The sequence below is a fragment of the Ambystoma mexicanum genome, chromosome 3q (genome assembly GCF_040938575.1).
Source record: "Ambystoma mexicanum isolate Mex_15411 chromosome 3q, UKY_AmexF1_1, whole genome shotgun sequence".
Taxonomy (NCBI): Eukaryota; Metazoa; Chordata; class Amphibia; order Caudata; family Ambystomatidae; genus Ambystoma; species Ambystoma mexicanum.
In genome coordinates this window covers 529,082,014-529,099,813 of record NC_090926.1, presented here as the reverse complement: position 1 = coordinate 529,099,813, position 17,800 = coordinate 529,082,014, and the positions used below count along the sequence as shown (strand labels likewise).

General features: G+C 40.2%; 1 protein-coding gene across 6 annotated transcripts in view; it reads right to left on the bottom strand.

Annotated features, from left to right (window-relative positions):
* TENM2 (teneurin transmembrane protein 2) overlaps positions 1 to 17,800 on the bottom strand; it is a 3,863,575-nt gene that overhangs the window by 2,839,103 nt on the left and 1,006,672 nt on the right. The gene's annotated exons all lie outside the window — the stretch shown is intronic.

Below are 17,800 nucleotides of genomic sequence, written 5' to 3'. Positions count from 1 at the left end.
GTAAGTATCTACCTGGCTATACTATCTAATATACACACGAGTTATGGGACGACTTCTTGGTGTTTGGTCACCCATAATGAGTGGGGTGCACTACTCTTTGCCCGTGGGACCGCTGAATGTGCCTGGGCATATATACAGACTACGCATTATGAGTGGTCATGAGCGCGATTGCTCTGCACCATCAGTGAATACAGCTGCATATTACATGCATACTTGAAATATGGGCTGAGCAATAGTCCTTTCTCTAGGTCTATGATTTAGTCATTGTTTAGCCACGTGTAGTGGAGCCCATATTAGAGGTGGGAACGAGCGCGATTTTCATGCTCCGTCAGTGCACACAGTTGTATACTACGCACACAATGAAATATGGGCTGTACAGCAGTCCTCTGTCTAAGTCCATGGTTCAGCCATGTGAAGTTGAGCCTGTCGTGAGTGTGAACCTATTATGGCACACAGGGTAGTTTATTGACATTGTTCTACGCACGAAGAGTTTGGAATGTATGGCATGCTATAAAGAGGTAGAGTACTCGGTTGAGTTTCTACATTGAGCTGTCGGACAATACTGTCGAGAACAACAATTGGTATTGCATGCAGTGAAAACTTCCCGGAGTTGGTAATTGGATGGGCTCTACCCGGAACTATGTCTTTTGTGCACCGGTGGCTCATATGACGTAACTTGACTTTTCTCCATGGTGAGGATTATGTGTCGAATTTAGACGCATGACTATGCTAACAAATCACCCCCAAGGTGATGTGTCCTCTTTTCAGATTTCTCTGATTCAGAATGCCTGGAAGTAATTGAGAATGATCAGCAACACATGATTTATATACCGGTGCATCTCCGACCAAACATCTAGTGAGTCATAGATGCATTTATTGATATATTAACGCTGGGGAATGTACACCACAACCCACTATCTTGTGGAACAGTAATCAATACAGGGGACACCTCTGAACCTAAGAGGTAATTTTCAGGTGTTAATCATCTCCACTATTTTGTGAGTAAGTTTAACGGCATAGGTTAATATCAGATACTGTTCTCCCACAGGTGACATCTGGAGATCAGGAATAGCCCAAGAAGATTGTGGAATTCGGTACTCTCTTATATCTGTTTTTTTAATTCCGCTGAAACCATACCACCTTCACTATGTTGCTTGTGGAGGTTAGTATGGCGTTTTATATAATCATGATGGGTTACTCCATTGTACTGTGACTGAGGTTAACAGCTTAGGCTAATTGCAGATAATGTTCTCCTACAGGTGATTCTTGGAGATCAGGAATAGACAGAGTAGACTAAGGAATCCAGTACTCTTGCGTGCTTGGAATCCATTCTGCTGAAACCATACTACCTTCACCACATTGCTAGTGGAGGTTAGTATGGGTTTTATGTAACCACTATGGGTTGCTTTTGAGTATAATTTGTTTATGATGTCTTTGACATTCAAGCAATGAGGCTGGATAATGAATGAATGTTTTATACATTGTAGGGAGCAAGAAACCATAAGAAGGGTGAACTCACATTCCATCGACACAAGAAAAACAGGAGTGCAGAGATCATCACCCCTGATATTTGTCCTGAAGAAGGTCAATCAAACTTTGTGTCAATTATTTATGGCCTGATTGTGACCGAAACATATGTAAATGAGAAGAGTCTATATGAATTCTTTTTGGACTGGTGTATAAATCAAAAATGTATTTAGGTTATACCATCATTTGTTGAAATTGTGTATGCTAAGCATTAAGGGGGGCTTCATGAGTTCTGATCCTCTTTGTTGCTCTATGTGAGTGTGTAAGTGGACATTTATCTTTATCACTCTGAATATATTCGTTCCCATGGCATAATTCCGAGCAGCACACTCGACCAAAAGATCTGTTATTACCAATCACACCTGCTCAGTACCTATAAGAATTACTGTTTCCGTATTGTCTACATCTCCGGTAAAAATCTCTGCATGCTGCTGAGTGCCACTTCATTGTAGCGTTGCCGGAACAGCATAGTCACAGTGGCGCCGGTCACACTACTGCCGGTATTCCCTTGTCTAGATCTTAATATGCCCTGCTACTTGATGCCTATACGGCAGTGACTGTGTCTAGGTATTTACGTACCCTTGCATGAATAACACACCATAGCGGCCTCTATTGTTCTTTCTTCTGCGTCTGCACCTACCAGCATCACATTACTGCGCTTTTAGCTACAATCATGACATGTTTTATCTGCTAAATTGCCCTCTCAATGGTAAACTATCTGCCACACTGCAATTAAGTACGATTCCCACATATTTCACATACTATTGCCCTTAACTGATTAAGTGACTTTTATGCTTTGCAATATTGTCTAGATGTGTCACCTAACTTGATTTCGGCCATTTAATTGCGCATAGGCCTATTTGATTCGTAGCAATTACACCTCTTCCCTTATACTGCTCAATTGACTACTTTGCTGCCCTTTGCACTGTGCCATCCTCTCTGACATTACTATTGGAAGGATGTTACATCCAGTAATATTGTTCTGCACCATGGCTGTCTCCATGTTTGCCAACCCTAGCAGCCAAGATCACTTTGTTCAGTCTCTGCTAGTACCCATCTTAGATTCTAGCCTGCCTACCCTATTAAATAATGTTACCATGAGTCAACCTATATATAACAGGGCCTCAGAAACAGTATCCTACGCCTCTCTACCCTGTGATACATCCAATAGAAATCTTAGACTTCGTGCTAGATTAACTAAACTATATGAACCGTTGAGAAGATCCCTTCGGCTACCAACCTAAAAACTAACTTCAAGACAACCTTGATACCAAGTCATTTAAAACAGTCTCCATCATTGTCCACCTTAAACACGAACGTCCTTCAGATCAACAATCACAAGTCACGCAATAATAATTCTGAGAAATCTATACTAGCCATCAAAGTAATCGAGGCTCCCTCGCTTAAAGGAGCGCTTCTCAATGTAAGATCGCTTGTCGCCCACGCCACCGACATTGCCGACCTAATCACTGAAGGTAATCTGGATTTCCTTGCAATTACGGAAATGCAGCAGGACCAGCACTCATGTTAGCTACCCCAGACGGCTACACTATAGTTAGACAAGACCGAGACAGTGCTCGAGGAGGCGGTATTGCCATTATTTCTAGAACTTGTCTCTGCCTTAGACTAGCCCCCACCCATCTGTCACAATCTTGTGAAGCTCTCACTGCCAAAGTCCAAATAAATAACTCTCAATCACTCACCATTCATTTAATGTATAGACCGCCCGGTCCTCTTGGCACCTTTGAGGAGGATCTGCATAACATAATCACAAGCAACTTTAAACCCTCCTCACAACTACTCCTATTAGGGGACTTTAACTTAGGCTTTAACGACCAAACAGACAAACAGGCCACAGATCTTGTCAATATAATTAATGCACTAGGTCTTTCCCAAAAAGCCAACAAACCTACCCATACAAAAGGGAGAATTCTGGATTGGATAGTGGATTATAACTGCTCAGCCACTATCTCATCCATCCTGCCGCTATCGTGGACAGATCACTCTCTGGTGTCATTCCACCTTTCTACCATAAGACCTTCTCCAGTGGCCCAGTCATTAGCACCACCATGCTTAACTAGGAGTAAAAAAAGTATAACAGTAGAGAAAGTCATCCCTGCTATCCTGCCCACCCTTAATGCACTGCCAGGAAATCTTGACCGTAGTATCCTAGTTCAGGAATTCAACAATATTATGCTCACCACTCTAGACAAAATTGCCCCTATGAAAATCAGACCTAGCAAACCAATAGCCCATTTAAGCAAATGGTTCACACCTCAATTTAAGGACCTTCGCAGCTTAAAAAAAAAGTGAATCTAACTGGAGACTTTGCCCCTCTAGTGAGAACAAAGCTAGACTAACCTCACTCTCCTCACATTACAAGAAGGAAATCTGTCGGGCAAAACGCAAATCTTACGATGAGCGTGTTGCCAAAGCCAACTCGAGCATGAAAGAACTCTTCTCCATACTTAAAGAATTAGAGTCCCCGATAGCCATACCTGATGTCTGTACCAAAGACAAATCTTGGTGTACAGATATCCAACATGCTCTAGCTAATAAAATTAACTTGCTTCAAAAGAAAATTCAGCAAAAAAAAGAAGTACTGAACTTACAGCACCTGCCTAATAACCTCCTGCTGAGTGATCCACCTCTGGCACATAATACTACCTTCCACTTTTCCAAAATGACCACCTTGGAAGTAGAAAAAATAATCTTGTCTCTGAAACCTTCGAACTGCAAATGCGATATCTGCCCTGCACAACTAATAAAAAAGCCAGAGAACTATCCCCATTCACCACCAAACTGATAAATGCCTCCTTTACCACAGGCACCATCCCAGCTAACCTCAAACAATCTTGGGTGCTCCCTCTCCTCAAGAAACAGACTTTAGATCCTCTTATCCCTACTCATTACCGACCTATCACTACAGTCCCATTTCTACTAAAAATTCTGGACAAAGCCACCTACATCCAAATTCAAAAACACCTTGAACTGCACAAACTCTTAGGTAACAGGCAATCTGGTTTCCATCCACTACACGGAACAGAGATAGCCTTAATCGACCTAAAATCCCAAATAGATGAGCTGAGAGACAAAGGTAAGGCGGTATTCCTGCTCCTACTCAATCTCTCTGCCGCATTTGATCTAGTCAATCACAAGATCCTATGCAGACACCTTGACTCTGCAGCCCACTTCTCCCCGGAAGCCATCAAATAGATTGAGTCCTTCCTGAGCGAGAGAACTATGAGAGTCTTCTCTCCCTCGGCAGCTGCAGACCCAACACCTATCCTGTGCGGTGTTCCTCAAGGCTCCTGCGTCTCACCAACTCTGTACAATATCTTCACCAAACCTTTGTTTGATGATCTTTACCATCTGGGTGTCATCTATACTAATTACGCAGATGACACTCAGATTCTCCTCCCACTTTCCTGGAATCACAGCAAGGACACAGGGTTGATGAACAAAGTATATCTTATCATCCAAGCACGGATGGCCACAAATGGCTTATGCTTGATTGATAAGAGTGAGTTGAAAATTTTGGGCTCACAAGCCAATATCAACAAGCCAATATCAAAAAAATTAGGCCAAGAATTTGCCTCATTTAATATTGACGGGAACACCATCAAAGTCTCTAAGGAGGTAAAAAGATATCACCATCCCTTGATAGACGTCTCTATTTCTGAGGCAAATCTATCTCTGTGCTTCCGTAAGAAGTTAATGATGGAAATGCCAGCTATTGATCCTTTTCTGGTTGCAATGTGTGAAACTTGTCACAACCCCAATGGACTCACCATCCAACTTAAAACATAGCTTTGTTTTCCCATTGTGGGTATTGTTAAGGATTATAATCTTGAACGTATTCAATCTTAGATGATTTAGGGCACAATTAAATGTCACTGCTTGTTGTTAACATCTCCAAATATTTGGTGTCCTAGCGAGGAGAAAAAGGAACAGAATGGCATTTTCCTAAATGCATACAAAATAATGGATTTAAAATGATAATATACAAGGAAAGAATAATGGCCTATTGAACGTGAGGTTCTTCTTGCACATTACATAAACTTCATAATTGAATTAGGGCAATTCATCGTAAAAAGGTCCTTATTACTTAACACTTATTTTTTCCATTCAGCTTGCCACCAACCACTCATGGCCTATACATACAAAGTAAAAAGAATAGCAAAACATGATTTTATGTATTCAGGGCCTGATATATCTGCTGTGATTGCCAATTATTGGTTAAAGACTGTGGTTTCTCTTGCAACTTTTAATGCACAAGATTTGTCTTGTCCACATGCAAGCTATACAGAGTAGACATTCCATGTAACACATTCACTTTATGCTGTGCACTATTGAAGACCAGTCTTTACTCTGTCCAATTGTTTAGACAAGATTACCATGCACTACCTCAACTATGCAGAGTGGCATGGGGGAAATGAGGGGGTAGAAGAGAGAAAGGACAGAGGCCAATTGAACGCTTATGGAAAAATTAACAAATGCTCTTATTAAACCATAACCAACACATGTGTAGAAAAGTGTGTCAAAGCAGATAAAAAGTATACACACTTCTGTTGTATGAACCATTATTATACACACAGGGGATTCCCAGTCTCAAGGTCAGAGAAAAACCCTCAGCAGACAGAGATACATTGTTATATGGAGTATATTTCCTCAAAGCTTGGAACACAGGATGGTTGAATAGACACAACTAGTTGCCTAGTCCTAACCATGAGGGAGGAGATTACCAAGCATTGCTTAACTTGGAGTGAGGTCTAATAGGACAACAGGATTGTTGTAAAATCCCTAATCATGTCTGATTAAGATAGCAGACCTGGTAAGGTGACATTGAAAAGCCTGTAGTGAGGTGGAACAAGGAACAGCAAAAGTAGACTCTTGCATGTGATATGTGTTGGCCCTAGAATGAATCCTGTTACATTTTCATCAAACAAATCCATGCATTAGAGAGGTCAAAGCCATGCATGGTGTGCAGGGAATCCATTCCTGTGCAGTGCCATCTCGGTTTTGAATATAACAATGTGCCCTTTATTTTAAAAATAATCGACAACGTGGCCTGTTCCCAGTATCACACTTTTGTAGAGACACAATGGGCCTCATTGCGAGTATGGAGGTAGCCATGGTGCTATTAGCACCATGGCTGCCTCCATATCGGGCTCCAATACCGGGTTCCTTCAATGGGGAATAACCGGGTCATTCCAACATTGGAGTACCCAGTAATTCCTCTTTGAAGGAACCATTCCTCATTCCCATTTGAGCCCCCATAGGGCTCAATGGGAATGTGGAGGGAGCTAATAACGGGCACATTACTAACGACCCGTTATTAGCTCCCTCTTCCCCTTGCGGGACCCGGAAAGGACGTGTGGTTTTACCAGACGTCTATTCCGGGTTCCGCAAAGGGAACCTCATAATAGGCGCTCTCGTAATGAAGGGTGCCAGTCCCGTACCGGCACCCTTCATTACGGGAGCACCAGGGTCGTAATGAGGCCCAATATCCTTGCAAAGGAGCAATCAGATTTCAGGGCAAACTACAGAACAAAATAAGCTCTGTTAGACCAGAAGACTAATATCACAGAGATTATTGAGGAGGGAAACGTTGCTATGCTGCTTCTACTGGACTTATCGTCATCATTTGATCTGGTTGATCACAACCTACTAGCAGACAGATTAGAACATGTAGGCTGATGCTCCACTTTGGAAGTATCATGGCTTAAATAATTTTCGGTCCCAGAATGGCATGTGTAGCCAAGGGTACATCTCAGTCACATAAGATACCTGTAACCTGCGGTATACCTCAGGGATCTTGTTTATCTCCTTTGTTGTTCAACATTTACGTCAAGTACTTATGCAATAATTTGCCAACTATGCAGATGATACGCAGATAGTTTTTAAGCTATCTGGGATCTACAAAGAGGATTTAGCAAATGTTACCAGTGTTTTTGGGGCAATCCAGAAGTGGGTGGCCCTAAATTCCCTGGTGCTAAATGACAAGAAAACAGAGCTACTCATCGTGGGAACCCCCCACAGATTAAAGAACCTGGACCCACAATATGAAACCTTTGTGATTAATGGGAATTCTATTCCCGTATCAGACTCAGTAAAGACACTGGGTGTCTTCTTTGATTCCCACTTGTCATTCCAAAAAGATGTCTCCCATCTAAAGTCCACATGCTCTTACTATGTACACCTGCTCTAGCATATTTGTCCATATCTATCTGAGCCTAACAGGGCCGTGATTAGGGCAGCTATAGTAAACATTAAACTAGACTATTGTAATAGTCTCTTCATTGGGACGTGAAAAGGAAACACCAAGAAACTTCAAGTACTGCAAAATGGTGCAGTCCGAGCAGTCTGCGGTCTTGCATGCCCGATTGGAAGCCACTGAAGCTTCCTTCAGTGTTCTAAGAGCGCTTGCACTTCAAAGGTACTGTCATGGTATTTAAATGCATGATGTTTGAAGTGCCAGGCTATCTCTCTGCCAGAGTGAAAAAAGTCACTCCTCATCGGAAGTTTCGTTCGAATAATAAATTGCTGTTGGAACAACTATTTGTTAACTTTTAAAAAACTTGGTGGTGCAAGCTTCAATGCCTAGGCCCCATCACTCTGGAGCTCGCTTCCACTGGATATCAAGGGCTGTGCTTCCACTCAGCAATTGAGGAAATGTCTTAAAACATTCCTTTTTGATAGAAAATTGAACTAACAATGTTAATTTACTATTTCCGATGGACCATAGGGCCCACTTTTAAGCTGCCTTTGCAGTTTATCTTTGTTCATTGTTGTCTGTCATGTAAGCGCTGTGAGGCCTTCGGGTGTGTGTGCACTATATACAAAATGTGTTAGTTAGTTAGTGAATAACCGAGCATGAAGCCCTCTGCAAACACTGGGTGTAGTAATGTAGCACCCAGAAACCATGCAAGAATAGGAAAATGAGAAGTGGGCTTTGTCCTATTTCAATGTGGCAATGACATGGTAGTAGGCCTTCTCTATGTAACAAAGATACAAATAAAGAATGCAGTTAAACGCAAGTGGTGAGTCCTGATGTTAACGCATCTCTTAGTGATGGTCCTTCTAAAGGCAGGAACAGTAAGATGAGTTTGCTATGGCAGAGCACGGAAAAGAAAAATTGTGGATCTTTCTCTCCGATCATCGACCCATGCATACATGGTACATACAAATATGGCACATTAGTAACCTATGTATTTGTATATTTAAAGGTGTATTTTATATTTTACACTGTACAATGTGTCGTAAGTCCCGCTGAGCTGCTGGATGTGGCCCGCCTGCGAGCACCCGGGATGTCAAATATACCATATCCAAAAGAAAACATCACATGAGCCAATCATGAATAAGACAACACCATCATTCTGTATATGTACACATTCATGTGGTAAGCATTTTCAGGATTGTGTTGCCGGTCCTAAAGGAAACTCGCAATGGTGGACTAAAACCAATAAAGGCAGGGGTCAAGTCCTAAAAATTAAAGTGGGGGGACTCCTCAACAAACGCAATTGGATGTGATTTCACCAGAAATTAGAATATCAAGGTGAAATATGCACATTTCATTAAATTGTCTTTGCATAACCACCCAAATTGCACAGGACAAATGGAATTTGTCTTTCATAAAATCAACACACACACAAAAAACCAAGAGAGGACATTTTCCTCTAATAGTGTTTTTGAAAACATTAAAAGGTGTGCATGTTTTAAATTCCAAGAACCAATACAAATATTTTCCTTGGAACTTGCAGTACTGAAATGCGACTTTTCACCTTTAGTTGGTTGTTATTTTTCATCAGGCTATATAGTGCTTTGGTGAAGTCTCCAACCCACAAACCGGAGGACTTTGGTTTGATCCCTGAGGTCATCTTTAATTCATGAATTCAAAGAGGTCAATCAATGTTTCTCATTTTAGTTGGGGGGACTGAGTCTACCCTCTGAATAAGGTGGAAGAAGCATAGCACTGATGCCAGTGCATAGCAGCAACTGGGGGCTAATCCTCTGCCGTCCTAAGCATGACTTGATATTATCGAGGATACATTGACGCTGTACCCTAAAAGCTAAAATGGATGCAAAGAGCCAAAGATGCAGCAGTTTGATAGGTCTGTCAAAAAGATAAGATAACCCAGCTGAGCCGTTAAAATGGCTCAGCGGGTTAAATGCATGTTGTTGTGATCAGTTTTTGATCTGCAAGTCACAGGTTCAGATCCTGCCAAGCCCAACTCAGCCTTTATCCTTCTGAGGTCGATAAATGAGTTCCATTTTCGATTGGGTAAAAATAGTAGTGCATTCAAATACGTCTTTTGTAACGTGCTTTAGATAAAATCGCTATATAAAAAAAAAAACAATATTAAATCATTATGAAAAAGCAAAGCAAATAATCATTACAATGATTCTCTTTGGTGAGAGGGTTATTATTTGAGCATTCTAAGATTGATAAAAGGGGAGACAAACAACATAAGGCAAATAAAAACGAATGGAGAGGGGAACGAGTACATGTTCTTCTGTGAAGCGACGTGAAACATTGCGTGGCAAAGTATAGGTAATATTTAGTGCAACAAGAAGCAAGATGCAAGGATGAGTCACAGAAAAACACATTGCTATGTTTTTCTTAGAAATGTGTTCCCATTGTTGGACACTTCTTTCCAATGCGTCTCCCTGTTCTTTAAATGATCACACTTGTTATGCATGCTGACAGTTGTAGAAAATTAGCAATATGGCACCATTTAGATTGGCAACTGTTCTCTGCTTCAACAGCTAGCTAGATCCTGCCAAATCATTCCGAAAAAAAAAACAATGAAATTAAGGAACTATCTAATTCTGAGCATTCTGAGAGTTTTACAGAAAGTGTTAAGTGGGGTAGGGAACAAAGAAAACATAATGGTTCTTCAATTAGACAATTTACAGACATCATGCTACAATCTGACACAAAAAAAGTGCACACAAAGACAGAACATCAAAACAAAGTTGTGAAAGTAAACAATGTGAGGGGACAAAACAGCCACCATATCTTACAGTGCTGCAATACTCTTGTCACAAATTAACTAATATGGCACACTATGCGTTGTGTCGCTTATGTCTGTGAACGAAGCACACAATGTTGTTTGTCATGTCATTCCCTAAAGCTGGTTATTACTGACATTAACAAGGCATGAGGGGCTGGGAGCTTCATCTGCGGTACTCAAAATCACACCTGGATTTTAGGGTACCCCATGACCTTTGAGATAACTCACCTTTTGCACTGTACTCTGATGTATTCTGTGTGGATATACTGAAGACTGGTCTTTACACTAATGGTGCAATACCCAGTGATCTGTTACATAGATCAAATGCTGGTGAGGGATTAAACTCATCTCTTTTAGATTTAGGCCTTGAAAAACATCATATAACACCAATTGTGGTATGGCTTACTGTTAGTTGATCTTTTATTATTACACAGCCACAGTATTGTCTGTGTAGTTATGTTTAAGTTGCTGTTTCCATAGGAAGAGCACATTTTGGGTGGTTTATAATGTTGCTGCACTTAGACGAATCCTCACCTAACTTTGTAAAAAAAAGTTTATGGGCTACTCTGAATTTTTCAGCAAAGTTTGGTGATGTTTGGTCCAGTGGGGGGCAAAGTTATAGGGAGGGTCCCAAAATGTCTTTTTTCCCATAGACTGAATGGGGGAAAACTTTGCGCACAGCTACATGCCAAACCGCTGAACGGATTTCAACCAAATTTGCGGCAGTGGCAGGGGCTTGGTCGCGAAAGTGTGCTTTTGTAAATTTGGTGACAATCCATCCAGTAGTTCCCTTAAAAACGAAACGAAAAATATGTCTCTAAAAATTAGTGATATCTATGTCCGCTCCGCGGTCACACTTTCCTGTTCGCTCCGTGGAGAAGATCGCAATTGGCTATTCCGTGGCGTGCTGGCAACGACCATGTTGTGCTTTCACCGATTGGTTGTGGCACAGCGTAAAGTGCCTCTTAATCTTTCGATACGTCCGCCATGTTTACTTCGTTTTCTGTTGAACGCGGACATCGCCGCTAACATACCTAAACGAAGAAGACACCAATGCATTTGTTACACTTATGGAACACTGTTTCGAAAGGTGAGCGTTAATGACAGTTGGTAGTAGAAAGTGAAACATTGAAGTTTTCTTGTTAGCACTGTCGTACGGTAGTATGGTGAAACTTGCTACTCATTGTACGAAATGAACTTACTGCATCAATTTTACAATACATAAACAACATTACTGCGGTCAGACTGGCGGGAATCTGAGGCAGCCACCTGCACTATTTCGTACACACAGCAGTTCCACACGTGTACAGGAGTAGCGGTTCTCATGAATAGCCGCTGATATGTTGTTGCAATATGAGAATGTATTTGCATTCGAAGTGAAGGCCACTTCATTTTTTGTTTTAAATATGAGCTCAGTACGCCCGCATATTTGTAGTCAGCCATGAGGGTCATTTGTTTTTTAACCTTGAGGTACAGGGAAAGAGCAGAAAGAATGCAGGGAGTAACAGTTAGAAAAACATAATGTTTGATAAGGTTATGCTTCAAAAACGTTTGCACCGAACATGAAATATTAGTTCCCGAAGAGGCACTATTGTCTGACTGCAGCCAATGCAAAGGAGCTGGTCCACATCATGTAAGTGTATTTTTACTGCCTATATACCAAATTGACATTACATTTTTACTTTGGAGAAAAAATATATTTTTTCCCAATGAATGACAAGGTTTATGTGTCGTTTAATTTTTTTTCCCCATTATGGACATTGCACATTGACGCTGTTTGTAGGGTGCCAGTACATTTCCCCAAATTAAATGAATATTTAGTAATACAAGTATGTGTTACAACTTTGTTTTGTGCAGAGGTTGCATATTGATACACATTTTATTTCCCCTTTTCCCCTCAGATTCTTCCTTCCCTATTGTGATTGTCACGAATTACAGCTGCCGAGTGACGGCTTTTTTAACCGTCAAATGCAACGGTTCATTACCGGTTGTCTGTGCATCATAATTCAGTGGGATGACCGAGTCGGACCTCTGTGTCCTTATGCTGCTGTCGCCATAAGGAGTAACAGTCCATCCTTTCTGGTGGTGTAGATCACAGCAGTTGACGTTGTCTTGCACATCAATGTGGGAGGAAAACGGCTACTGTGGCGGCAACACTTACTTTCTGTGTGTGAAAGAAACCAACGTGGCCATTACCATTTTCATTGTCGACCAAAGACAGAAACTTACTACTTGTATGGAAATGTGAATAGGGCAATATTTTCGCACAGTTCATTGTGAAACACAACTACTTTACTAATTGCTTAGGGCGATGATTTCGCTCAGTTTATTGTGAAATAAAACTAATGTACTAATTCTTAAATGTTAGTGTTTTTTTTTTATAAATGTACTCTCTGTATTCACAATGTGGCATGCTACTTTGCAGGTCGTAATGTGTTCTTTTGTAGGTGCTACATCATGGCACGTACATCAATATGGATGCATTTGTTTAAGCTGCCAAGGAACATTATGGAGATAGGTACTGCATACCACTTGCTTTGGCTAAGAGAGGGTCAGGCCCATCTCATATGCTTTAGTGCCGTTAGGCAAATTTCTGTCACCGTCAGACCAATTTCTGTATCCCAGATGCCCTATTAACTAACATTAGTTCAGAATGATTAGTATCTTCTTAAAAGTGGGAAAATGAGGTAAGATGCACTGAAAGTGTTTGCTGCAGAGAAGTTTGTAAAATAATACATGGTTACACCCTCCCCATACACATATCTTCACACCTTTCGGCCTGTGTCACTTACGAAATTATGTGTCGAAAGGTGAGTGGTAATGGTGTTGCTTCCAGTATTTCCAACATCATTGTGCTTCCCATCACAGAGTTTGTTTGAGATTTCATGTAAACGTAAGTAGACTACTCCTTTGCGTTTTTTAAGCACATTTTTACAGAACAAAATTACTGCATGTACAACACATGTATGTAAAGGTCATTGACAACACCCAAAAAGGTTTATGTTGTGCATGTGATAGTGTTTTGATATTTAACAAGTGTTGTCAAGTACATATCAAATCAATGGTACAGCTTCCGTCTCTGAGGGGTAGCCTCTTTGTATGGTTAGTGGCCACAAGTCAGGGATGTGGCTACTGTCCATTACTGGGAGGGACAAAACATTGCATTGAGGTCGCCATGTCCACCAGGGGCTGCCTTTCTGGTAAAGGTCTTGCTCATAACCATACATTTCTCAAGGAACTCAAATGTGGTGCTGCCTTTACGGTCACACAGTTTCATTTTTGCTTTCTGTAGCCTGCAATGGAAAGCGCAGAAGGGTTTCTATCCAACACCCGTCCTCCCTTTCTATGGTGGCCATCTTGAAAAAGGATTTGTTTTCTTCAGCCGTGAACGACATAGGCATTCCTGTTGAAGAAAAAAAATCCTCTTTCTTGGTAGCACGGGTTACTGCGTTAAAATCTCGACTGCTTATGGTATTCATCCCCCACCCTTTGGGGAGGAATGGGGGTTAATGATCCAGATACGTCGGTATGCACTCTTGCTTATATTGTGTTGCACACTTGCCTTGTGGAGTTCTGCGCCAGAAATTTTCAGTTACAAGTTCCTACAAGAATATACAATGTACTTCGGCACTATCACCCAGTTACACATGTCATTGTGAAGTGGTATGACTTTTTGAACACGCTCCCATGCTGTGCGCCAGCATATGATAATGTGGAATTCTTCGGAAGGTGGGCAGTTACTTCAAATGTTCCTTTACAGTAGTATGCTTATGTGTTACTATTAGAACCCTGATAGATGTAGTACAAAATGTTTGTTAAAGTACTGTTATGCTGTATTTACACTACTAAAAACCTATGGCATTCAGATAAAAAAACTTTGTTAAAGGGACATTATGGTTATGTTGCCCTCCCAAAAACCTGTAAAATTCACTACAAAAAATGTTTTTTGTTGAGGGGACGTTATGGTTAACTCACCACTCTGAGTACTATCGGCAGCAGTATGAGCCCTCTATGTGACCAACAGCTGTGTAGATGTACTGCTTCTGGTAAAAAATATTAAAATCCCCAAAATACTGGCGGTACAAATACAACTGTGTAACATTTCTCTGCATTTTCATCTGCCCCATATATGCTATGTTTGATAAAAATGTACAAGTGGTGCGAAATCAGCAGAAAAACACTGCTCACAAAATGATATGGTCAGGTCTGGATTAATGGCACGCAGGAAATAAATAAAATAAAAAAACAGTACATCCCTGATAGAATCATTGTTTTGTGACAACATAACGCTTAATTTACCTTGCAGCAGTAGCTGCTCACCAGCATGAATATTTTGCGTGCTAATATTATATTCTTTGATAATAATCACAATTTTAAGATGCCATATTTGCCGTAATCGGGTTCTATTGGAAGTCTAGCAGATTTTCCAATCTAGCATCATTAGCAGCTTTTTTTTTCTTTTTAGATACATAATTGTACTGCGGTCAGTATTTACTAAAAAACATAGCACTGGCACTCATTTTAGATTAATACGCTTTGTTTGTCGTAATGTAGTATGCACTGCCCAATGTTATACAATGAGTTAAAACAAAATATATTTGCCTGCACAAAAGCAACAATGGATAAATCAAAAGCTAATCAATACGGTACACATGTGAATAATAGTGTACCTACATATGCCATCCAATCACAAGAAGCAAAGTTCACATGCAAATCCTCACTGAGCCAAACTAATCAAAAAAGTCAAACCTATGTTTCAAAAATAAAAAAAAAAGTATTACAATATTTACAACAAATGTTTATTATCAAAAAGACATATACTTCCATGCAAATACAGTGTAAAAACACATCAATTCAACCGCACATATACACAAACATGAACTCAAGACAAATATCACATTGTGGACAACAATTGTGTGTGCATAATGGAAAAGAGAAATACACCTGCTCTGCTAAGTGTATGTTTGCAAACAAGACTAACCTGAGACCTATGTTACACACCTCTGAGTCAACAAGCACATATGTATGGCAATGTTACTCCACTGACATTCTATGACAGGATTTAATAAACAATATTTACGGTAGAATTATTCATCAGCAGCCATTTAGAAAATCGTCATAACATTTCTTTGTAAATTGACAGCAAAACTTAACTTAAAGTACAATCTGAGATATGTTAACTTAAAGTAAAATCTGAGATATGTTTTTATATTTATAGTAGAGGTCAAATAAAAATTCAACCAAACTGTAGTGACTGCTACTATAAATAACATAATTCCCTAAACATCGATAAAAACAAGAATGGAACGTACCACAGCCTAGGCCAATTTTGTGGGATTTTCCAATTGTTTAAAGACTGAGTGCTTTTTCTCCCCTGGAAAGAGCAAGCTGGCATGACAGTGCAGTGCTAAAGAAGCACATTGGACAACGTAATGGCAGTAAAAAAGCTGCTATGGTGAGACGCCCATTTCTAATGTTTACTTCGGATTTAACTGTTCCTCGTCCCTCTATGCAGTGCTTGCAGGATCTAAAATATTTACAATAAGTTGCCCCCTCCAAAATGAGATGATTGAAAACCATAGCATTAAACATGTTTTGTTAACTATTATGGAGAAGGACATGTTAAAGAAATGTAAGAGGAAGAAAAAGGAAAAAATGTAAAGTAATAACATTTACACGAAACAAACAAGAATCTGTGGCAATGCCACCATGTGTTGCCATGTAAACCAAAAGAAAACATGAGCTTCTTTATGGCCAGAAATAAGACTGAGGCAGTGTTCCCTTACCAGACAACTATTGGACCCTTATGTTGTAGAAGACCAAAGTCAAGAATGAGTTTTGCCACTGACTTTGGTTTTGGTGAGAAAGAAACATTTATTTTCAGACGTAAATTAGCTATCAATTAAAACAAAGTAATACGATGAGGAACAATTGCAATGTAGGCAAGGATTGATTTTATAGGATTGAAAAGTATCCGGTTATCCCTTGAATTGTAAAATATTAGTTGTATTATGAGTCACCTTGAGGAGATGGGCAGGAAGAGCAATATAAACATGTTATTATTTGTATTGTTATGATTGTAACACAAGCCTAACCAGACTAGCTTAAGTACCATGGGGTTCATTCCAAGTTTGGTAAAGCAGTAAAACGTGGATGTAAAGAGGCAGCAATTCTGTTACCAAGGCATTACAACCCCACTAAATTCTAACTTTAGAGGTAAAGTGGAGGTGATATCTTAAGCACTTGGCTGAAATATCTCCTCCAATGTATCCCAAAAAATACTGAAGGAATTACCATGGGCAGAATTCCCACCTATAATAATTCTACCAAATCCCTATTGCAGTTCGATGATCTCCACAAAAGCAGACTATTGCAGCTGTTTCCCATGTAAAGTGGCAGTATCATCATAGAGGTGTGTGTGTGTGTACTTCCAGAGGAAATACCGCCAAATTGAAATGAGCAAACTGTTTGGTTCCACAAGCACCAGATGACTGATCCACTAGGTCCTGATTAGAATCAGCATGGACTGGATTGAGGATTGATGGAATGTTGGTCACATGATAATGGGAGGGTTATTACTGATAAGGACTGGAGTGACATACTGAGGGTGAATTTACATTTGGGAGCAGACATGGGTTTGCATTTGATTCGACAGAAGATCATTGGGAGGCTATATTGGACACCGGTTAAGATGTTTAAATTGGGTCTTCAATCTTGTGATTTATGCTGGTGCTGTGACATTGGTAGAGGCACCCTGTTATATTTACTGTGGGAATGCCAGAGAGTGCAATTGTATTGGCGGGATGTCATTGATAGGATTGATCTGATTTATGGAATAAACTTACAAATGTCTGCAGCTAACATAGTTCTATTGTCACATAAAAATAGATGGGTGCGTTCTAGAAAATGTACTTATTGGATTGATAGGGCAGTGATGGTAGCAACTAAGTGAATTCTCAGAATTTGGAAAAAGAGGAAAAAGCCTAATGTCGAGGAGTGGTTAACGGAGTTGCATATTTTATCACAGTATGATAAGGTTTCATTGGAAAATAAAGATAAAGGTGAGAAATACATAAAGTTATGGGGCCCATTTGTGGCTCTTTATGATTGATGTGACAGTGGAGCTGATCTGGTGGATATGTCATCTGAGGAGGAAAGGGGGATAAGGCAGAGGTGATGGATTTGTTTTCTATTTATTTATTTATTTATTTAGTTAGGGTTTTCTTTCTTCTCTTCACCCCACTTGTGTTGTCTCT